The sequence below is a fragment of the Balaenoptera acutorostrata genome, chromosome 9 (assembly GCF_949987535.1).
Source record: "Balaenoptera acutorostrata chromosome 9, mBalAcu1.1, whole genome shotgun sequence".
NCBI lineage: Eukaryota > Metazoa > Chordata > Mammalia > Artiodactyla > Balaenopteridae > Balaenoptera > Balaenoptera acutorostrata.
Genome location: NC_080072.1, coordinates 29,005,630 through 29,030,010, shown reverse-complemented (window position 1 = coordinate 29,030,010; position 24,381 = coordinate 29,005,630). Strand labels below are relative to the sequence as shown.

The window sequence follows — 24,381 nt, the reverse complement described above, 5'->3', positions numbered from 1 at the left end:
CTGTTAATATTTTTACCTCTTCTCATGAAACACAAGTGTTCTTAATGGCATCTAGAACAGTGAATCCTTTCCAGAAGGTTTTCAATTTACTTTCCCCAAATCCATGACAGGAATCACTATCTGTGGCAGCTACAGCCATACAAAATGTATTTCTTACAATGACTCCTTGATCCACAAACTTGAATGGATGCTGTGTTAGCAGGCATGAAAACAACATGAATCTCATTGGGCATTTCCATCAGAGCTCTTGGCTGACCAGGTGCATTGTCAATGAGCAGTCATATTCTGAAAAGAATGTTTTGTTTTGTTTTGTTTCTGAGCAGTAGGTCTCAACACTGGTCTTAAAATATTCAGTAAACCATGTTATAAACATAGGTGCTGTCATCCAAGCTTTGCTGTTCTATTTATAGAGCACAGGGAGAGTAGATTTAGTATAATTCTTAAGGGCCCTAGGATTTTTGGAACGCTAAAGGAGCACAGGCTTCAACTCAAAGTCACCACTTGCATTAGCCCCCACCAAGAGAGTCAGCCTGTCCTTTGAAGGTTGAAGTCAGGCATTGACTTCTCCTCTCTAGCTATGGAAACCCTAGATGGCGTTCCTTCCAATATAAGGCTGTTTCACCTACATTGAAACTCTGTTGTTTAGTGCAGCCACCTTCATTAATTATCTCAGCTAGATCTTCTGGATAACTTGCGGCAGTTTCACATCAGCACTTGCTGCTTCACCTTGCACCTTTGTGTTATAGAGACATCTTTCCTTAAGCTTCACGAACCAACCTCTGCTAGCTCCAAACTTTTCTTCTGTGACTTCCTTACCTCTCTCAGCCATTACAGAATTAAAGAGGGTTAGGGCCTTGTTCTGGATTAGGCTTTCGCTTAAAGGTATGTTGTGGCTGGTTGGATCTTCTATCCAGACCACTCAGCAATAAGGCTGTTACACTTTCTTATCATTCATGTATTCAGTGGAATAGCACTTTTAAATTCTTTCAAGAACTTTTCCTTTGCATTCACAACTTGGCTAAGTGTTTGGTGCAAGAGGCCTAGCTTTCAGCCTGTCTTGATTTTCGACATGCCTTCCTCAATAAGCTTAATCACTCCTAGCTTTTTATTTGAAGAGAGAGACGTGCGACTCTTCCTTTCACTTGAACACTCAGAGGCCATTGCAGGGTTACTAACTGTTGTAATTTCAATACTGTTGTGTCTCAGGGAATAGGGAGACCAGAGGAGGAGAGAAAAGGGGAATGGCTGGTTGGTGGAGCAGTCAGAATACACAAAACATTTATCGATTAAGTTCCTCGTCTTATACGGGGCATGGTTTGTGGCGCACCATAACAATTAACAATAGTTACAACAAAGATCACTGATCACAGATCACCATGACAAGTATAATAATAATGAAAAAGTTTGAAACATTGTAAGAATTACCAAAATCTGACACAGAGACACAAAGTCACCAAACGCTGCTGGAAAATTGGTGCCGATAGACTTGCTCAACGCAGAGTTGCCACAAACCACCAATTTGTAAAAAACACAGTATCTGCGAAGCGCAATAAAGTGAAGCACAATAAAACTAGGTAGGTATGCCTGTCTTCAACAAATGTTTATTGGCCTGCCTGATTCCTGCTCAGTCATTTAGTTATTTCACAGGCATTTGTTAAGCGCCTTCTCTGAACCACAGATTGTGCTAAGTGCTGGGGAGACAGCTAAAGCCAAGTCCCAGATGGTCTCTGCGATATGTAAACAGGTGATTTATGAAACAATTTGCAAAGTACTATAATCAAGGATGTGCACGGTACTGTGGGGTAAAGGAGAAAATGCCTGGCATTGCTTGAGGGCTAGGAAGGACAGGCGACATTACAGTGGGCATGGAATACAAGGTAGAGTGTCAATTTCAAATGCCTGGGACAAAGGATCTTAGGCTCAGAAAGAAGAGGCATGAGAGTGGCCTAAAACTGGAATTTGAATTGGGATTTAAACAAGCACAGGACTTGGAAAGTCAGGCAGAAAAGAAGGGCTGTCCAAGGAACAGTGGGCACTGCGTGGAAACACTGAGCTTACTCAGGGACCTGTGAGTAAAGAGGCATGGCCAGAGCAGAGTCGCTGTGTCAATGAGCAGTGGGAGGTTTGAAAGGCTGGTGGCGTTGGGGATCACACCACAGAGAGCCAGACTGTGGGATCTGAACCAGTCCTGGAGGCTGTGGAAAACTTCCTCCTCCTTCACTCATTGAAAGGGGCAAGGGGCCACAAAGAAAGCTGGCTTTAGGAAAACTGATGTGGCCCTTGCAGGATGTGAGGGGGATGGGGATGGGGGTGGAGGGGGGCATTAAAGGAAAGGAGGCTGACTTGAAATTAACTGTAAAAATCTAGGCATATGATGATAAAGCCAAGCCCAGTGAAAACAGAAAGGAGAGGATATGAAGGAAAGGCAATAGAAACCTGATGATATTACAAACAGAAACTACCATGAGTATACTGTAAACGAGGACTGGAGAAGTAGTCAAAAATGAACTACAACATCCTACATGATTACAGCTCCTGTAGCTTCATCCTGTCTCCATTTTTTATCACTAATCTGATGCTACAGACTGAGTGTCTGTGTCCTGCCCTCAAGTTCATATGTTGAAGCCCTAATACGATAGTATTTGGAGGTGGAGCCTTTGGGAGGTAACTAGGTCAAGAGGGTGGAACCCTCATGAATGGAATTAGTGGCCTTATAAAAAGAGACACAAGAAAGATGACCTTGACAGAGCAAGAAGGCAGCCATCTACAAGCCAGGAAGGGGGCTCTCACCAGGAACTAAATTGGCTGGCACCTTGATCGTGGGCTTCCCAGCCTCTGGAATCATAAGAAATAAATGTTTGTTGTTTAAGCCACCCAGTCTATAGTATTTGTGATACCAGCTGACTAAGACATCTGGATACTGACACAGAATTTTTTGGCTGAAAATAACGATGGTAATGATGAGGAGCAACAGCTACAGTTTTCACTTCGAAGCCAGGTACTATGTGATGCCCTTCATCTGGACAGTGTTCATTTAATCCCTACAGCAGGTAAGCCCTGTCTTTCTCCCATTTTACAAACGAGGAACCTGAGACTCAGATTAAGCAAAGGCACAAGGCCAGCAGGTGGCTCTGCCCCAAGCTGACGGCTCAGTGTCTGCTCTGTCATCCACCAGCTTTACAACCTCCTCTTACACAACACAACACACAGAGATAAAAGAGCAGGTTCTGTCCTAAAATGGGGCACACAGTTTTTTTAATTAATAATTAATCATTACAATTACAACCTCAAGAACAAAATATGGGTCATTTTTGAACACTGGATCCACCTGAAAACATGTCTTCAACTGGCTCAGTCCAGTAGAAAGAATGTTAAGAGACATAAAAAAACACAACCATTTACTTTTTAAATGTTGGGGGGGATATTCATGAGAAGATGTTGGATCTAACTGATAAAAAGGGGGTTTTTCTTGTATTAAAACTCTGCCAAAGGAAACCAAATTCTATTGTCTTCTTCTACTTTCCACCTCATCAAAGCCAAGTTTTCCAAGTCTTAACGTCTCACAAGTAGCTGTTAATGGAATTCATTATTTAGTTAATTGCACTTATCAGAAGTGCAGGTAACTTCATATTTGCATGGCTAATGGACCTTCTTTAAAGTGTGTAGCCAGATGTTGGGTTTTAATGGTCCTTAATGTTTTTTCCAACTTTGGGTTGAGTTTATTGACTTACTTTCAAAATATCAGTTGTTCCTAAGGCAGAAAGACCATTTTTAGCTACATATGGGACATCATGTAAGTCTATTTCAAGACAACTGCTTATCTGTAAGGCAACTTAACATGATGCCAACATCTAAAGACCTTTCAAAACTAATCCAATACAATCATTTTCAGACTCAATATATGTTACTCTGGAGACTGATTCGTGACAATGAGAGAATGTTTTTACCTTACATCTTTATCTTCTGCTGAAATAGCTAGTCTACTATTCAACCATAGAAATTACATAGTTCCCACACAATGGTAGAATCAATAGAGCACTACTTCCCTCTCTGGCAGTGAGTACTTACTACCTTGGTAGAGTATTTCAGTTAACATTTCCCCATGGTTATCTCAGGGTTGGTGTATCCAAGGTACAGACCTGGTGGGTAACTTGCCCATGATCACCCAGCTAGTACGTGGTAGAGAAAACATTAAAATCTAGGTCTGACTGCATATCCAGTAGTCGATTTACTTTGAATAATAACAAAGGGAAATGCCCTCTCCCATGTTACAACTTCAGATTAGCACTGGCCAACCTCTGCCCAGGTTTCCCTGTTGAGTGACATTGGCAAGGTCTACCAATAGGTATGACTAGCAATTAGTCCTTCACCCCAAGCTTCTGAATTAGCCATTTTAATCATTTAGTCCAGGGTCAGCAAGCTGTAGCCCAAAGGCAAAATCCAGCCCAGTGCATGTTTTTAGAAAGAAAGTTTTACTGGAACACAATTATATTATTTGTTTAAATATTATTATGGCTGCTTTTGAGCTACAACAGCAGAGTTTCACAGTTGTGACAGATGCCATATGGCCTGCAAACCCTAAAATATTTACTATCTGGACCTTAACAGGAAAGTCTGTCCACTCCTGATTTTGTCACTCAACATTTATTAAGCAACAACTACATGACACTTTATTACTAATAATAATACCTGAAATTTAGTAGTATCTACTATGTGCCAGGGGCTTTTCCTGTATTATTACATTTAATCCCCTCAAGATCTTTCTCTGCAGGATGCATGTGTGTGTGCATGCACACACCTGCCAAGCATGTGAACTTTTTTGTATTCCTTCCAAATTTTATTCAAGGTCACACAAGTAAGCTTGGTACTTTGGATTCAGAGCTTATCTAAACCACGAGCTTCTGCCCTTTGCTATGTAATACTGTTTCTCAAAGGTATAGGGAAAAATTTAAGACTGGAGTGAGCATCCTTTTCATGGAATGATAAAGCCTCCAGGCATTATATGATCCCACAGGGATATAGGCCTTAGTCTGTGGGCTATTATACAACTTTGTAACTTGTAGATAAGTGAAGGCAATACACATAATTCTTATCTACAGATGCAAATAAATTCTGTCCAGTGGAGGTTCAATTGACTCCCCCTCCAGTTTTGCAGCCATTTGTGAATTCGTTTCAACATTCTTTTATTCCATATAAATTTGTGGTCCTCCTATAAATCTGTTATAACAAATTTCTTGGTTCCCTTGTTTATTAATGAGGTGTATAAATTTTTTAACAAGTATTCATTTTATATCTGTGTGAGAGTCAGAATTTTTAAGAATTATTCTTTTACAAGGGTTGTCATTTTTACCATCTTGAACCTCACATTTTTGCTTGGGAGGGCATACATACCAAACTGTAATTGATGTGACCATAAATCACATATATCTATGTAGGTCTGGGAGTCATTTATGTCACTTAGAGAATCAACAAGGCATGGGTTTAGGCCATGGCTCTGTCTCTGCCTAGCTTTGAGTCCCTGGACAAGTTACTAAATTTCTCAAAGCCTCAGGTGTCTCATCTGTAAACTGGGGATAATAATAGTAGTTGCCTCATAAAGTTGACACGAAGATTAAATGACAGTTGCTTATAAAGGGGCTGGTGCATATTAAGTGCTCATTAAGCATTAGCCATCATTATTGAGAGTCTTCCAAGAAAAGGATTGATGGAAGGAATTAGTTCTATTTGGGGATGGGGAGGTCTTCACAAAGTGGGTATATTTTATCTGCGTCTTGAAGGGGCAGTAGGAGTTCACCAAGCAGAGAGCTACGGTAATGCCATTCAACATAAAAGGAACACTATATTAAAAAAGAGAGAGAGAGAGGTAAGAAGGTGAGGAAGTGAGTCAGAGGGCCGAATTTACAGGAAGGTAATTCCCTGGTAGACACTGCATTTCTAAGGTGACCTAAACTTTCCTAAAATTGTTAAAGCTTGTACCTCTCTACTTCACAGTGGTGTAAGGATTGCTAAGTCAAGTCGGAATGCATTATCCAGTTTCCAATTTTCACAAAATCTGGACAACGAATCATCATGACTACAGTTATGACTACTCCCCCAGTCCAGGTACCCATCAGGAACAAGCGGTTATTTTATTCCAAACTTTATAAAAACAACAAAAGGTACTAGCCAAGACTGACTGAGCCCAAAGTACAGGCCACATTTTATAGAGGCCAAACTTTATACAATGTACTTTTAACAGTTAGCTTACATTCAGTGCAAACACACACACACACACACACACACACACACACACACACACACACACAAGATCTCCTAAACACCCAAGGAGATAACACACAAATCTAATTACACCCTAGTCCTTATCCTGGCCAGATCCAATTTCTTTCAGTGCCTGGTTATATGTCATTTCTACATTCTTTTATTGGTCTCATGATAGTTCACATACAAAATTACCCTGTTCTATTTCAAATCAGTGACTTTCCTGGATACTTTGGATAGGGAATAAACTTCAGCTAATTCTCAGGTCTGTGTCAACATTTGCAAAAGTTTACGAGAAAGTCTTCCTCCACCTTGTTTGCGTAATACTGTCTGCTCCTTTTCACGCCTGCATATACCCATTCAAATGCTAAGCTGTAGAGGGCAGTTATCTGAGGTGTGCATTCCGCAAAACTGCCTATTGTAGTGCCCTACCGGTCTGCTAAGACTCAGGCATGTCAGCTATCTCTTTCTGCTACAGCAATGATGGATAAGATGAAAAGGAGGTTAGGCCACTTTAGTTTTCTGGAAAGAAGATAACTTCCTCAAAAAGCCTTCGCCTTTTAAAAAAAAGAAGGAAAAAAAAAAACCCTTACAGGTACTGCCTGTGCCCTATCAGATACCATCCCACCCCCAATCTCTGGAGGTTCTGCTGTGTGATTGTTTCAAGCTCTCTTCCTCATGAAGAGGTGACCATGTGATCACTGCCTTCCATAAAGGCTGAAGTGAGTGTACTTAGCTAAAGGGCATTGCAATAATTTTTCTCTTCCACGTGAGAAAGTTAGCCTTGCAAATTCTCTGGCTCACTGCCTGTTTTTAAATCATCTTTTAGGGAGGGGTGGCCAAGGGGGCATGTTAAGTTCCAACCAGTCCCCTTCTCACTCCCATATCAATTGCTCTTGAAAATAACAACAACAACAATAATAATAATTAAAAGATGGTAGTCGCAATCAAGCCTTCAGATTTGCTTTCCAGGCAGTGCTAAAGACTTGATATTTTAATAGGCAATGCCTCCAAATGCCCATTGTAGGAAAGCAGTCTTGGCTGACAGATTAAATTTGATTAAGGTTGGAGCTGGCACTGTTCTGTACAGACGTGATTCCTGTTGGAATCTAGGGTGAGTGGTAGCTTGAGAAAGTCACTGAGAGCATTTATAACCCCCAACTACAAAGCAGTTTCTGATTCCAAAGAAATTACTGTGTCTTTCCCACCCATGTTGTAGCATGTCACCATACTGGGAAACACGGTAAGAATCATGAACCCATCTCAATAAGGGCAGCGGGACAGGAAATATAATTTCTCTTTGTCCTGTAGCCAATATTTAAGAGTCAGGACAAACAAAGAGTAATTAAAATGTTTGCTACAGGACCTGCGGCCGGGCAGGGATTTGAGAATAGCCAGGAATTTTGATGTGAGTTTGCCAAAGCAAAACTTCTCTGAGTGTGGCTGGCAATTTAGCACACAGATAATTTTTATAAATTGGTCTGAGGGGGTATGGACCAGCTTGCACATATCTACACTGGATGCTTCCACAGCTTGCCAGGCTGAAGAAATGGGTTGTTTTGTTCTTTTTCTCACTCTCAAGTGAAAGAGTAAACCTTGGCCAGGTCTGTCAGGGAGTTCCCTAATAACCAAAGGCACAGCCCTCACTGGGGAAAATATGCAATAAGGCTTCCCACAATGTCCAGTTTGCGGCTGGCTTTTTCTTGATAAGAGGTCACAAGGCAGGCGAATCTGTGAATAATGCTGCTGGGTTTCTGGATTAAAGCTTTTTTTCACAGGAGATTGAGTATAACTCACTCAACTTGTTCTCTGCAAACTGAACTCCTGTGGGAAGTTCCAGTTGCAACCTAAACTCAAGTCAACTACTTTGCCCCTTCTGATCTGCTTACTGTTCCCTTCATCTTTAACTTGTATGTTGGTACAACCCTTCACACTTTTTCAAAAAGCTGCTTCATGTATAATCTGATTTCATCCTCATCTTGTAGGTAAAAAAGACAGTGTTATTATTGCCATTAGGGCCTAAGATCCAGACGGGTTGAGTGACTTGCTCACGACCAACGTTAGCAGCAGAACTGGCTCCAGGTTCCATGCTTCCCAACTCCCAGTAACAAAAATAATGGCTCCCATCAGTGAGTGCCAGGCACTGGGCACTGTGCCTGAATTTTATGAATATTACTTCCTCTATTTCTTGCGAGAACCCTATAAGGCGGGTATTATTAATCCCATTTTACAAATAAGAAATACTGGGTTAATGAGGTTAAATGATCTCCCCAAGGTCAGAGATGCCATAAATGGTGAAGCCTCAATTACAAGAGGTGTATGTCCAACTCCTGGCTTATTCACTATTACACTGCCTCCCAGTCCAGTACTTTTTTTCTATACAAATCCAATGTTAAATTGAAGAAATACAAGTTTTCTCTAGATCTGAAGATTTCAAATATTAGGTATAACTTTTAAACACCTAATAAGCTTCTGAAATTCGAGTTTTGTCCACTTGGTATTGTCCAACAGAAAATACCCTGAAAACCATAAAGTGCTGTCTGTCATCAGGTGTTCTGTTCTGTAATATCATTCACATCCATCTCTTAGTTCATTTAAAAAGAAAAACAGGTAGTTGAATATAAATTCCTGCATGAAATTTACTAGAATCCCTCATAATACTTTATGAGTATAATAAGTTCTCGAGACAAACAGCATGGATCCAAATCCCAAATATACAAACGGACAATCTCTGGAACGTGGGCAAGTTATTGAATCTCATACTTCAGTTTTCCCACATTTACATTAGGGGTAAAAATACCTCATAGAGCTGTTGTGAGGAAATTATGAGAACGCACTGAGTACGGTGTGAAGGACCAATAATGATCATAATTAGTATTGTTCTGTCATTATTTCTGTCTCTACAGAAATTTCTCAGGATAGCCCTAATTTCACTAGGATGACAAAACCCAATCGTCTGCTTAATGAATTATTCCAACTTTCTCTTCTATATGGATAATAAAGCAGCCTGCACCCTAACTGCGAAAGAACATACCATTTTGTGACTCATAATTCAACCCTATCTCTTAAAATTATTATTCACCTAATACTATTAAAATTGCCAAGTCTTCTAGGTCATCTCAATACTAGTGTCAAATAGGTGTTATTTTACACAAAGTGATGTGTTAATTCAGTCAAATAAGAGTCACCTGAGAAACCAGAATCACAAAGGACAAGCAAATTTCCCTGATCCAGAAAGGCAAGTTTCCCCCAAATATGAGAAATTATTATTCTGCTGTTAAAAAAGCCTTTATCCTCCTAACTGGAAAATATATGCTTACTAAAGTCACAAATAACTAACATCAACAAAATTAAGAATATGTGTATACAAAGCAAAGAAAGATGAACCCAGCTTCATCTACCTAAGAATTGCTACTAGTAACATTTTGGCCTCTTTCCATTTCATCTTTTTACTATGCATTTTTAAAACATAATTGGGATCATTCTGCATTCAAGATGTTATATTAGGGGATTTCTGGGCTCCACTTAAATCATTATAACATCAGCATTTTCAGTGTTACTGCAGACTCTTTATAAACGTTTTCACTGGCTGCAGGATATTTCATGGGTTAGTTTTGTCATAATTTTCTTAGCCGTTTCCCGTTGCTGAACTCCTCCTAAAGGCTTTTAAACTGTCAAGCCCAGACAAGATTTCTAGACACACAGCCCTAACACTGGGGCTGCCTGTGCTCATGAACTGGGCCATTTGGGGCACTAGCTATATAACTTCTCGCCATAAGTGAGAAACACCGTGAGTCCTACTCTTCAAATGCCAACAGACCAGGAGTTCAGTGATGTGTGAACCCCAAATGCCAATAGTTCCGGGAAAAAAATGACAGCAACTCCTCTAAGAGACATAAAACCATGTTCTGGACAGTCCTGGCCACGCACGGCGAGCCCAGGGACGAGCACAAACACCGCCCACCTGTGCGTTGCCTGCTCCAATGCAAACACAGGGCACATAGGTATCTCCTTTCCTCTTCTTCCCCTACACAGTTTATTTCCAAAAATCACTGTTCCATCACCACTCAACACCATTTGCCGCCAACTGCACCATCAAACCTACTTTATAAAGTAAACTACCACGTTCCTTATATTGTCTTTCAGAAAAAAAAAAAAAGAGAGACGCCGAAAGCCAAGGCTTATGTAGTAAAAAAACAATGTAGATCTTGCTTAGAGTCACATAATGTAACACTGAAGTCAGAAAACACAAACATCAGGGCTCACTCACTACCTCCATGCTCGCCCACAACCATCATCTTAAGATCCAAAATTCAGTGCCGTGCCTTTCAAATTTGGGAAGGATGATGTGGTCTCAAGAAACAACTTGTGAGTTACATTTGCATTTCCTACAGTTAAAAAACAAACCAACACATATTTTTGTCTGAAGCATTTAAAGGTTATGCAAAGAGAAGACAGCATTTCTTTCTGTAGATTTCTAGGCACAGCAGCTGGAATTTTGAAAATCTTCATTGTTCCTGTTAAAAACAAGATCGAGACACAGGAAAGAAAGTACTTCAAGTTGAGAGTCAGGGTGGTCTCCTGAAAAAGAATGGGCTTTGTCATAAGAAGAGCTGGGTTTCAATCCTGATTCAAGCCTCATGAAGGAAGGATCCGTAGCCACTTTAAAGGGTTCTTTGAGTGTTAAATATGGTATCTACAACTCCAAGGACCATCTCTGGCACAGGTCTGTCTTACTTTGTAAGGATTTCAGTATTACTGACAAGAAAAGCCTATACAGCAAGGAGGAAGCTGTCAGGTAGATTACACTGACCATTTTATGACCATAAATAATCAGAAACATAAGTCAAAGACCTAGAGATTAAGAAATTGAGGACTACTGCTCCTTTTTTTTAACCTTATGAGGCAAACTAAGAACTAGAGAGAAAAAGCACACCCTTCTCAAACTTCTTGGCTTGTCTTGGGGCACCTTAACTAACATAGGGTCCTCCAGGCATTTTGTGAATTTCCCAACAAATGCACAGCAAGGTTCCCTGTCCCCAGGCCAGTTCTCTCCCCAGAGCTATGGCAGCTGCATGCCCACCACTCAGCTCAGTCCCAGTCCAGGCTTCTGGGCTGACCCTGACCAACCCTGACCATAGATGGCATCCAGAAAATCCTAATCCATTCCTCAAGCAACTCAGGGACAAGCCACTTTGGCATCTCCCTCTGCTTTGCTTTCCACTTCAGTTCTAGGAAATGGGCTTCTCCTCCTTCCTGCCATAAGCCCTTATAACCTACAATTCCAGGGAATGCAATCCATTTGCCCTCACTCTGTTCCTTTAAGGCTGGGTTCCTATTTTAAAATTTCTTCTCCCAAACTCAAGAATATCCACTAGAGATTTGCCACCTGCTGCCACACCTTTGGGCTGGAAGATCCCCCACTTCTGCCTTCCCTTAAGCCTGGTCTCCCTTACATTAGTGCACTAGTATACGCTCCTCACAGCCACAGGCCCTCTCGTCCCTTCTAGACCTGCAGCTCACACCAACCCCAACACAGAGAGTCTCCAGGACTCCACAGCAATGCTGGACTGAACGATCTGGCCTCCTCCACCATCCTCCTCGATGCCATTGTGTATGACAGCAGAATTATCATCACCTATTTAACTCATTCCAGAGGACAGACCATTCTCACTGAACTGCATATTTCTTTTTTTCACTTTGGAATTTTCTTATTCCTCTCCGTAGGAATGACGTTGAGTCCAGGTCCTCTGACTTGGTCATTCGGCCATAACTCAAGTCACTTGGGAGCCCCATCACTCCAAACACCATCTCAATATTGTCACTCTCTGGCTTGTGTGACATCTAAAGATATACTTGATTTACAGATGTTTTGGCAGTTTGGGGGACCTATACTACATCTTACAGATAAGAAAACAAGGCTGGAGAGACTTGTCCAATATCAAAGCGTGAGTCAGCAGCCATTCTGAAACTAGTGGCTTGCTCAGGCCACTGATATATTCTTAGATGAGTGTGTCTAAGAACCAGTGAAAGAAATAAATCCTTGACACACTTCTCTGGAATCTCAAATTCTTCATTTCAGTCAGTAAAAGGCCCAGTCTCCACATCTTTATTTCATACTTCCATATCAATGTGTTCTTTGAGGAAATCTCTGTCTTCAAAAGGCCCCCAAATGTACTTAGAGGTAGAGAAAATCTTTTTCTTCTTAAATGCTTATACTCAGTTTTGGGTGTTTAGCTGAATGGGTTAATAGTCTTGAGCATTCCTTCTGGAATTATATGACTTGTGAGTGTAATGTTTCCATTTGTACCTCTCTTTGCATTATCTTCCAATCCACATAGCATTTGAGTGGAAAGTCCAGGAATACAAGGAATTCTGAGTAACTTCAGACTAAAATCTTAGAATGCTTGAGATGCAAGGATCCTTGAAGACCATCTGCTCTAACCAGTATTAGTTCCATTTTACAGATGAGGGCACTGAAGCCTACACCACTTGAGTCTCAACCCAATATGATTTTCTCCATGGATTCCCCCAGCCTCCTAATAATGAATTCCTCCATACTTGTGTATCTGAGAGAAAAAGTCATCCTAGGTCATGCTTCTCTACAGAGCCTCAATCAGTGGAACTATTCCAAAAATATGTTTGTGGATCTTGATTGTATTTATTTCATGCTTCTTCATGAAGAAGAAAACAGTGAAAATCCAAGTCTTTAATCTGTGGGTCTATCGCTGCCTCCTTGACAGACTAGCATGATGCATAGACTCAGGTAAACATGTTTCACCGACCAACTGTGAAACCCTGGTCACTCTGGGCGGCTTCTTTTAGCCTTGGTTTTCTTATCTGCAAAATGAGAATAACACCACCTACTTCCAAGGGTTATGGTAAGAATTAAATAAAATAATGTATTAAGGCAGTTAGCACTTACTGGGTAGACAATACGCACTCAAAAGAAGGTAGCCATTATTTTTTATTATTATTATTATAATCTCTGTGGAGTTTGTCTTGTTCTGTCTGGTTTGCTCATTTTAACTGGTTTCCTTGGTCTAACGTAGACTGTCTGCCCTGAAGCCCAGAAGATCTAAGATGCCCTGAAGGAGAGGGGAAAAGGGTTCCCTAAAAAGAGTGTTTAACCAAGCAAAATAAGACAACAAAATGAAGAAAAAGCCATCAAATGGAAGATAATCAAAATAATGAGGGTTAGTTTTATACTCTAGGCTATGACAAATTTTGATTCAAGGCCGATACAGATCATTAGTGTGCATTACATTGAATTATTTTCCCCCATAATAAATTTATGAGATTATCATTTCAATTTGTTAAACAGTCCCAGACTCAAGCAGTTTGCTTGCCTGGGACATAGCATGAATTCAATAAATACTTGAATTAGTGAATGAATAAAAGAATGACCATGCCAAATAAGCACGTACATATTAAAACTCTGAGACCGTTGTATTCGCCATTCTCTTTATAAGGTTAAGTGAGTTTTAGAATATTTCTGTCTTAACTAGAGGTATCAGTATGAACTTTTTGTTGGAGACAATGTATAATTTTGTATAATCAAAATATAAGAATTCAAATATATTTTTGGAAATTTATATGTATTTTCACTTATTCGTGACTCTTGATAGCTCAAGGCAGCTATTATGTCAAGACAAATTATTAGCTTTCACAATTGTATAATAAACAGAGCTATAATTCATGTTCATTTGGAAGTGTTCTTCCCTAGTTATTATGAGATTTAACATACATATATAGCCAGCTAATCTATTACGATTGTTAGTTTCCTTTGAAAAAAATGGCTACTTGTTAAGTAACCAATCAGTAAACATCTCTAATCAGCCATCTTGGTCACCTAAACAGAATGTGCAATTATTTCAGTCTGTAAGCTGATAGACCATATTTCCCATTTACATAGGATCATTTGGATCAGCTTTCCAGTAGACAGTCTAGTACCTTTGTAGACAAGTATAAGGTTGCCGTAGTACTATTTATATAAAAACTCTTCGGGGCAACCAAAGAAGACATTTAGCCTGGTAACTCTAAAGTGCCCTGTGGCCAGAGTGAGAAAGTCAAAATTAAAAACTCACTGATGAATTTTATTCCTTGGGCACCTTAAGGACTTCACCAGGAAGGTATGAATGAATATGTATGAAGATGATATCTGTAACTGGAAAACAGAACTCTTTCCTTATATACCCATGAATTGGCTCCAAAGACAACCGCTAACGAAATAGTTTCAGAATCATACTGAGCAAGGTAGGTATAGCAGGAATAGATGAAAATGACACCAAACAGAATAAACACACACACACACACACACACACACATATATGTATGTATGTATGTATTTTATTACTATTTTATTTATTCGGGGGAATTTATGAAAAAGAAAAGAAAACTCTGTGTCAGTAGTTTACAGTCATACTTCAAGCCCCGAAGTCTTTCTCAGACTAGATTTTGGAGTCATTCTTTCCCTTTCTTCCAAAGCTGGAGTTAAGCTATTCTCATGTAAGAGCTGTCTTGCTTATAAGTATTTTGTGAACTGCCTCCCCTCCTTTTCCTTTCTTTTGTTTCTGTCCTTCTTTCTTCCCTCCCTCCATCCTTGTTAACTTTCTTCTTCCCTTTTTTTTTTTTTTTTTTTTCTAGCTGGGAACACACCAAAATTTGAACAGAAAAAAACTGAAAGCATAAAAATGCTTTACAGTCACAACCAATTCCTTTCAAAATAGTTAGCCAAACTAGTTCTCCTCATTTGGAAAATTACAGCCAAAAGAAGGATCTAGTTTCAAAGTGCAGCTGCTCATTTGAAGTGGGATAGGCATGGTTAATTTTTTCAATGAGAAAATGGTGATGAATGGAATAGAAAATAAAGATGTCTTTAAAGCCAGACTAAAAAAATTATTTTATCTCAAGAAGGTCATCGGTTTGGAAATATTATCCAGAGAATTATCAAATCACAGAGAGGAGCCTTCAGGAAATCTTAAGTGACTACAAATGGAAAGTATGCCTCAGAGACCAGTTTAAATAAAAGTCACAGTAGTCACATATATGCTCAGCCCTGCAACTTCCAACTACAGAGGAATCCTAGGGAGACCCCTGGGATCCCAACATGTACAATTATCTCCTTTGTAAATCACACAGTGCTAGTAACAAAGGTCTCTACAATTTTTATTAATACAAGTTTATCAGAGACTATGATATTTACAATCTTATGACTTTAGAATATTGTTTTGCAGACTAAAACAAATGATCCTTAAAACTACATCCGATACTGATCACATAAGCATGTTCCCTTTGTGAGAATTCATTTAGTCAAATACAGTTAATTTGCACACTTCTATGTCTCATGCTTCAATTAAAAATTTACTAATTAAAAAGAAGTTATACTCAATCCTCTCCTTCCATATGAAACGTTTTTCTAGACACATTTTTTTTTTAAGATAATGAGAATACAAAACTGCACTTCTCCTTCAAGGTCTTACTGAAAAAAACCTGTAAGCTATTTTAGAATGTTAGTTTTGCTTTTGGATTTAGTATTCTCAAGTCTTCTCTTTTGATAGGCAAAAAACGCACCCTCTGATATTTACATTTCCTATTCATCACATTTAATTCTTCCCATTTTTCTTCTACTAATAACTATCCAAATAACTAAAGATCATCATTCGTTATCCAGCACTTCGATTTTGTTGGTATATCAGTATAACTGGCATACTTTTTCTTTTTGAAAGCAGTTTTCACATTTACCAAAGGGCCTAATCAGCACTACAGCTGCCCGCTGCCTTGTGGGGTTTTATCAGTAATGTAGTTAACAAACAGCGGTTTTGTGGATAACCACACCATGTTCTAGGTTATCTAAGAACTCATACCCTTCCCTCAACTTCCACCTGAAAAATTCATGAATTAAGAAAACCTCAATGGAAGGGGGAGGGATCTATGAAATAGGGCATTCTCATTTGTCACTGAAATTACTGACTTTTGAAGTCAGTGATTATTACTGTTGTGTTAAATTATTTATTTTCAAGGAAATAAGCGGGGGAATCTCAAAATGACTTTTAAGTCATCTGCCTTAAGAATATCCTAAGAGCCAATTAAGATATGTATTTTATACTGGTCATTAAAAAAAAGTGACTAACTGAAGTTTTGGGGTTTTGTTTTATGTAAACCATTTTGTGGTTTACATAACTGCCTGAAAAGCTTTAGGTTGCATTATACTTCCAATCAACAGTGACTGGCGTTTATTTACTCTTAGTAAGCAGAAGTCTGTCTCAAACTACAGAAAGTGATTACCAATCACTTGCTACACGACATGAGATAGTCTTAAAACTCCCATTTACCCGCTACTGAACCAATATCTTAGCTCATTCTAGGGAACATGAGTGAGTATTTCTCCAGCAACTAACCTAAGTGAAAATATGAGCCCTAGCTCTGTAGAATGCAACAAATTTGGTCACAAAGGAAAATAAAAGCAAGCACCCTAATACCAACTGAAGACACTTTAGTTGGAGAAAAACAGCCTGCATCCCGTAACATTTTATGATACCAAATGAGATGCAGGCAATGTAATTTCACTTATGCGATTCACTTACAAGCAATGCAAATGCAATCTTGCTGATTACATTTAAAACAAAAGACTGAATCTGCTTATTTATAGAGCAGAGCCATAGTCATGCAAAACTCATGCTACCCCCCACCTGGTGTGGAACCCAAAAGAAAACAATCTGGCTGAAGACCTTTTCATCTCCACAGAAAGAAAAATGATGTTAACTGTGAACTCCGGGTTGACCCAATATGCTTAATAATGTAGCTTCTCGGTGCCCTCAATAGAAAACAAGGTCAACCGTGTTAGTAATCGTTAGCTGAGGTGTTCAACCCCCATGCAAACAATGTCCAATGTTTTATTTGTTTTTTAGATAGCCATAAGCAGTGTTCAGAAAACACTTTCATCTATGTTTAATTTTAAACCTTCATTCATCTGTGGGTATGTGTGCAGATACATACACACACATTTGTATATAAACAATGGAGATGTATAATTTCTACAGGGAGGTATAGACTGCTACAACTAATATACTCACTAGCTGCACTCCTCACCATGCATATTTTATGAGCTTCTCTGTGCAGTTAAGTGGGGGTCTTGAGCATTCCAGAACTACTCATTTTAATCACCACCCAAAACTAGAGCTTTTATTAGATAATTTTCCTATTACGAAGTTCAGTAGTTAGAACTGAATGCAAAAGTTGCTGCCAAATGCCCTCTCTGAACTTCCCAGAAAAGCAACAGAGCTGGAAGAATTCTTCTACCTGTCTGTGCTGCTCCGTTTTTAAAGATCTAACAGGTACTTCTGGCTCACCACCAGCAACTGAGCCAAGGCCCAGCTGTAGGCCACTGCACCAGCATCCGAGGCATTTGGTGAGAGTCTGTCTGATAGCTAGATCTGCAGCACCCTAGACAGAGAGGACCATCGCCAAAGCCAACTTGGGCCCAGCTGCAGTTTTAACATAAAGAAGTTTAATAGGATACCTCACACCTACCACAGAGCTTTTTTCCAAGAGGAAAACTGCACGTGGCTGGAAATGCTCCTTGCAGAGTGACTTGTGGCTATGGGGTTTCTCAATCTTAGTGAAGAAGACACACTTCGATGGTCTCCCAAGTGATGCCAACACCGATTACGGCTCGCGGAAGCAATTTTCTATGCGGTAACATCACTTTTTTTTTGGTCAGAGAGATTATTTCCAAATAGCAACCTTTGAGAAATTCTCAAAAATGCAGGTGACTTTGAAGTAACCCTTGATATACAACCACGGTCAGGTCTCAAAACTGTACTCAAATTGAACTTTGTAAAAGGTACTGTGTTGAAGCATTTAACCTTCCATCTTCATGTCTCCAAAAGACCTAGAAGCGTGGAGGTTTGCTCATTCCCGCACAGCACAAGCAGTGGGCCAGAAACCATTTCACTTGTCTGGAATGTGAGCCACCGTCCAAGTCCACGGCATATGGCTCCACACTTCTCAGTTCCCACATCCCAGCAAAGATGCAAGTGCCCTCCAATATGCGTCGTCTCCGAGTAGGAAATGTCCGTGGTTTCTGGACTCTGAGGTACAGAAAAACGCTGCCAGGTTTTAGAGGAACCAAGGGACACATGGGTGGTAAGAAAAGGAGGAGATATTATGAAATGAAAGCAAAGTGTGATCCTCCATGGCAGAAAATAGCTGCTTCTGTTTTATTTAAACAGTTTTCCGTAACGGGGTGCCTCCTACAGGGAGCTTTCCTTCTTTCATGTTTGGGAAAAGAATTAGACATGAAGACCCTTTGACTAACCTGGGTTATGTCTACAGTGGAAAATCAGGAAATAAAATTGGAAAGCAATTTAATAGAATGAAGTCAGATTACTCGTAAAAGGCTTATTTCAGATGTGTTCTTAAAGAAATTCTCCCCCGCTTCTCCTACTCACTGCCAACTAAAAACTGGCACTTGCCATCTGTCTCTACAAGGATTAAGTCACTATCCACCACAGCCACTGACCTTCAACACTCCCTGAAAGGAGTTCAGGATGGAGACCAGGAATGAGGCACCTCTGTGATCTGGGGAAAACTGACAGAACAGGACTTCAGATAGTTAAGATATTTTCAGGAGAAGATTTTTTATGAGCGCAAATTCTTGCATCTCCTCATATCTAGAAAAGTACTAAAATCATTAACGGAGACATTTGCTCCTCGTGACTAGCAGCCAGCCTCTGCCAGAACTGGTGCTTCACTAAAATCAGATATATATAATATACTGACCTTCCCCGCTACCTCTTTGGAGCAGTTCCTCAGAGCTAGCTGAGAAGCTGTCTCCCAGGCTATGGTCCTCATTTGCCCCAAATAAAACTTAACTCACAACGTTCATGTTATGCATTTTTTTTCAGTGGACATCGGTTAGGATTTATTGTCTGCCCCAAACTGTAAGCTGCTTAAGCCCCTTCTGCCCACTAAGGGTCATAAAGAGACACACAATGTACTGTAAGTCAGGCATCCTGTGTGACCTTGCTCTGGTCATTTAAACTCTCTGGGGTGCCAACTGTCCATATGTAAAAGTCTTTACATGTTTCCCTCACAGCGAGCGCAGCACACAGGTATGCAAAAATACACCTTGATCCTTCTATTACTAACAATGCACACACGGTTATTTTATCAAGTGTTATTTAATTCAGACACATTTGATTGTCTCCCTAAATAAGCAAAACATCCCTACTAGACAAGGGCTGGGTGGTTTGCATTTCTACATTATTCTGACTGCTAGACCCAAGAAGAAGACATCCATTTATTCACTTCTTCATCAGTAACTATTTATTGTACCAGGCACTGTGCTATGCCCCTAATCTGACTCCAGATGTGGACAAAATACATAAATCTGAGTAGATTGGTCGTTCATATAAACAATTCAGAGCCTTATCACGCCTCTCCGAACTGACTCCAATTCATCAAAAATGTACGAGCAGGTTGTATGTGGCACCCTCCATTAACTGAAACACACCAATAAATTTCCAAAATGTAGGACTCAGCACCAAAAAAATATCTATGTATGGGTGGAGGAATCCCCACATCTATTTCGGAGCTCCGAGCGGTTTGCGGCCCCTCTGTGCAGTCTGGCATCATGCATAATGCAACACCGCAACTGCTAACAGCAGGCGCGCACCAGATAATTTACACTTGTTTTTATGGACACGAGGAACTGATCTTTGAAGCCGTCCCTAATGAGATTCCGCTTGGCCCTAACAGCATCCTGAGAGAGTGTTCCGGTTTTCTACTTGGCATCCGGTGCATATTTATAATGCAGAATACAAGCTCATTTAAATTGCACATGTGGATTTTGGTGTCTTCCCTATGTTAAAGAGAGATTTTCATATACTAAGGAGCACTGACTACTCAATTACTAAACCATACTTTCCCCAAACAATGTCACTGCCAGTCACTACAGGTACTTATCAAAGAGGCAGGTCCATCAAAGGGTTTCGACCAGCAGGGCCAAAAGCCCCCCCAACTCCATCCAGCTCAGCTCTCTAGTCCTGAAACTTAATTAGGTCCTCAGCCAACGGGGATCTCCAGAAAGCCTAATTATACAACACCTTTCTTAGTAGACACAGTAAGGGGACAGTCAGGGAGAAAACCTAAAGCCCATCACCTAAATTAACAACTTCCTGCCCCAAAGTGCTTGCCATGCAAATCTCTCTTATTCTCTCCCCTCTTTTATGCTCTGCCCCTTGTAAAATTCTTCCTTAAGCTTGGCACTCTTCAGCAGCACTTTTTTGTCATTTACTTATTTTTTTTTTTTTTTTTATAAATTTATTTTATTTATTTCTTTTTGGCTGTGTTGGGTCTTCATTAGCACGGGCTTAGTTGCTCCGCGGCATGTGGGATCTTCCCGGACCAGGGCTCGAACCCGTGTCCCCTGCCTTGGCAGGTGGATTCTTAACCCCTGCGCCACCAGGGAAGTCCCTATCATTTACTTTTCAAGAAGTTTATAGCTTAGTCACTAGTAATTAGAAATCCATTACATAATTTGTTTCACCTTTAAAACAAAAATTTCAGAAGGCTTTCAATCACTATATAACACCAATGCTGTTATAATGGTGTTATCTGTAGTAAACCCAAATCACAGGTTTCTGTGAAAACAGTCGTATGATAAGAACTAGAAGAGTTTACTACAAAAAAAAAGTAAAGTTGTTAAAAACATAAGGATACAGAATAAAATTGGTTCACTTTATGCAAAATGTGTGATTCCCATGATAAGAGATGACCCATTTTCATGGTCTTCATTTCAGGTAAACTCCACATATTAGGGACAGCTGACAGGCTCCTGGTACTCGGGCTGAAATATATCCTAATTAATTTCAAGCTTCTAGCCAATAATAGTTGATGCCAAACAGGATAAATAAATAAGCACTTTACAAGGAGTTAAGACAACATACTTTCTAATACCTCAGTTTTTAAGGTAGAGAACAAGATAGGAAACCCAAATCTTTAGGGTCAAGATGAAAGTGAAACTTTGATATTTTTCCTGTGTTAGAAATGAGAGTCTACTACTGTCAAAGTAAGAGTCAACCGAAGGCAGGATAGGTTATAGCATTAGTGTAGGAGTATCAGAAATACTCACTCTGAGCTTCGTCCAGCTCCATCCTGAAAGAGACACGGGAGACTCATCAGTTACCCTTTTTAAAGCCAAGTATACCATCAAGTCTAAATACATGCTCTCAAATTGAATGAATGATTCCAAGGGAGCACACACTTCGTGGGGAAGCACGTAGTAAGAGAACATGGAATCCCTGAAAACTCAACTGTCATTCATTCATTCAACAAGTATTTGGAGAGTATCTAGAATGTGATAGCACTGGGATAACGTGCTGTGGATACAGATGGGCAACACAAAATAAAAAGAGTTGCTGCCTTCAGAGAGCTTAAAGCCTAGTGGAAGACGGACATTTCACAAACACTCAGAAAACACATTTATTAAAAAGTGCGACCAAGGGAAAGCATTCCTTGTAGGTGCTCTGAGTCCAAACACACAAAGGGTTCACGTAATCCAGAGAAAGGGGTAGGGGCTCCCGCTGAAGCAGTGACGCAGGTGGAGAGAGGAAAGGAAGTGTATTTAGGGAGGAGGACATCATTCCAAGCCTCAAAGTTGACGGCAGGGGAGCAGCCTCTTGCTTTCCCGGCACCTCTCAGTACCTCTCCACTTGGAAAAAATAAAAAATTCAGGAGGCATGCCTAGGAAGTTGGATTTACAATGTACTTCTCTTCAATGTCAGCCCTGAATCCAGACGGAATTGAAGACCTTGGGAAAAACTGGTGGACAGATCACCGAACTTGGCACTAAGTGCTGCCAACTGTCTGGCTGGCACCAAAATACAGGCTCAATTGGCCATAAAAACCGCACTGCAGTCTTGCTTCTCTCAAAGGAAATCATTTTGCCATCCGCAGTGAGGCTTACCCAGAGGCCAGTCTTAGGGGAAGGCCTTGAATTTTGAGCTTAACTCGATTGCACGGTTTGGGCAAGAGTTTCATGTTTCAGATGTGCAGTCAGGTAATCCGATCCCATCAGAGTTTTAATGGCCTCTAAAGAATCCAAAGTGTTAAATCCTTCTCCCAGCCTCCCCCAGAGCAGTCTGAGGGTGCGTTTTTCAACCTCCATTCTCCTCCATCCAGTCTCTCGTTCTCATACGCAAACTGTTCCTAAATCTGAGACACTAGGTTAATACTCGTTTACTTAATCCTAAAATCTGATTGTCATCTGTGCTCTAAAATAATGCACACACACCTACCGTACTCCCTTTAAAAAACACTGAGAGAGGAAGTAAAAGGATAACGGAAGTGGAATACGTAGAAAGGATGTTTTATTTCAGGGGCAACACCATCGTCAGGATTCCTTCCTTCTAAGGCTGGGAAGAACATTTTCTGGCTCTGCAGAAACCAAAGGCAGCAGACCCGAGCAACTTCCTCCACTCCAGGAAAAGGCACATCTCTGAGAGCTACACTGTCCCAAGCAGCAGGCAGGAGCTGCGATCGGTGTTTATTAAGTCTGTGCCCCTGACTATCAGCAGGTTAACAGACACGCAATCCCTCCCTCCCAGTGTGGGGAACCCCTTGGGAGACAGCACAACCCTAAAAACTTTAACAGTGAGAGGAAAACAAAAACAAAAGCTCCTCAACAAGAAGAAAACAGACACACCAAACTGAATGGCAACCAAAAAACGTTATGGTGATGATGGTCCATGTGCCGCCATTAAAACTCTGCTGAAGTTCAAGCATTGATGTTGTGGGTAAACAATATCAGTAACAGCAGCTACCATGCATTGAGCGTTGGGATACTGTGCTAAGTGCTTTACTCAATGCTAAGCATCATCTAATATAACCTTCACCATTACCTATGGAAGCATATACTGTTATGATCCCCATGGTAAAGATGAGATACTAGCCACAGAGACTATAAGCGAACACATGTAAGGGGTCCCGGGGTGGAGAGACAGCCTGGATTCTGGATATACTTTCTTTTGGAACTTTTCAAACGATTTCAGTTTTTATGTCTTTAAATGTGCCTAGATTTCTGCTTAGCAATAACCACTTCGCTCCCAAACTCTCCCCTCCAAAATGCATGCATGCATTCTTCCTGTCTCCTGTTCTTCTGTTGACCGCTTTGTTAAGACAGTAGTAAGTCCAGCGGTGGCTCCCTCGGCTCACGATACAGCACCTCACAAAACAGTGCTGTTTGTTTATAAGGAGACGCAACCTTCCCTGCAGAGTGAGGGGGCATGACTAAAATCCACTAATGGCCAGAAAGCTCATTTTAATTCTACACTTGACAAAATAAACGCCTCATAAAGGCAGGTAAGCAGAAGCTACTTTTCACTTTGGACTGCTTTGTCTTAATAACCTTTGAAAGTGAGAAACTGACTGCAGGGAACAGGCTCTCGAGCGCACACACACACAACACACAATTATGGCACAAAGAGACTGCGATAAAAGCACAACTCCTTATGTCAAGGTAAATTTTTTTTTTCCCCTCAAAAGGGGGTACCTCTCACAAATACAGACCATTCCTGAATTGCAAAGGTTCTTCTGCTGCAAATCCTGGCTGCATGAGCAGGATCTAACCCATCCGGTCTGAAAAACCAGAGCATTTGATTTCCCTGAAACCCATTCCCAAAAGGGCTGATCTTTTTTTCCCCTCTTCTGTCCACAGAAAATGAAGCTCCACTTACATGTTGGAGGAAATATTTCAAAACATTCCCTTTTTTCTCAAAGTGCAGAATTTATGGTAACAGATAATTAACAACAAATGACAAACAATCTGAGCAGGAAAGGTCCCAGTTTGGTTGCCAAGATGATGGTATCCAATTCCAAGATAAACAGTGGAGCGTGCCGGCTGCCGTTAACGTGGTGGAGGGGTCGAGATGGAGAGATGCAAAACAGGCCAGCCATCCGCCACCAAGGGGCACGACATGGGGCCAACCACCTCCCGCGGGGTTATTATTTCCCTTCTGAATTCTCAAGAGTGTCAGTGGGCAAGGGGGTGGTAGTGGACTCACTCTTCTGTAAGGAAAAGGACACCTACCAATGCCTTTATATTTCACAAGGGGGAAAACA

The 24,381-nt window shown here is 40.5% G+C and overlaps 1 protein-coding gene across 6 annotated transcripts in view; it reads right to left on the bottom strand.

Moving 5' to 3' along the window:
- The window catches only part of MPPED2 (metallophosphoesterase domain containing 2), a 174,572-nt gene that overhangs the window by 134,485 nt on the left and 15,706 nt on the right, over positions 1-24,381 (bottom strand). The window contains exon 2 of one of the 6 annotated variants that reach the window (XM_007181007.2): positions 21,395-21,417. The exons of the other annotated variants lie outside the window; for them this stretch is intronic. The gene's annotated coding sequence lies outside the window, so the exon portion shown is untranslated. The remainder of the gene's footprint in view (positions 1-21,394; positions 21,418-24,381) is intronic. 6 annotated transcript variants of the gene reach the window in all.